This window comes from Sinocyclocheilus anshuiensis, unplaced genomic scaffold (assembly GCF_001515605.1).
Source record: "Sinocyclocheilus anshuiensis isolate Anshui unplaced genomic scaffold, SAMN03320099.WGS_v1.1 scaffold1376, whole genome shotgun sequence".
Lineage (NCBI taxonomy): Eukaryota > Metazoa > Chordata > Actinopteri > Cypriniformes > Cyprinidae > Sinocyclocheilus > Sinocyclocheilus anshuiensis.
This window is the reverse complement of record NW_015544205.1, coordinates 41,661-42,113: the sequence shown is the minus strand read 5'-3', so window position 1 is coordinate 42,113 and position 453 is coordinate 41,661.

Sequence of the window (453 nt, the reverse complement as noted above, 5' to 3'; positions counted from 1 at the left end):
AACACACTGGGCTAGCTAACCAATCAGAGCCCATTGCCTATTTCTGAGGGAGGGGCTTCATAAAAGCAGGAAATATTCAGCGTGTTTCTCAGAGAAGGTACAGAGCTGTGTGGAATAAAGGTAAATTATGTGAAAAATAATGCGTTTTTTTTTAAACGAGGCATTAACGTTAGACTGCACCCCATAAACACAATCAAGCCTAGAAAAAACCCAGTGAACCACCCCTTTAACTCGTACCGTGCACAGGTTAGAGTGAGTGTGTGTGTGTGTGTGAGTGTGTCTCTGTATGAGTGAGTGTGTCTCTGTGTGTGTGTGTGTGTGTGTGTGTGTGCGCGAGTGAGTGTGTGTGTGTCTCTGTGTGTGTGTGTGTGCGAGTGTGTGAGTGAGTGTGTGTGTGTCTCTGTGTTTGTGTGTGTCTGTGTGTGTGTGTGTCTCTGTACTCTCGCGGGTGTG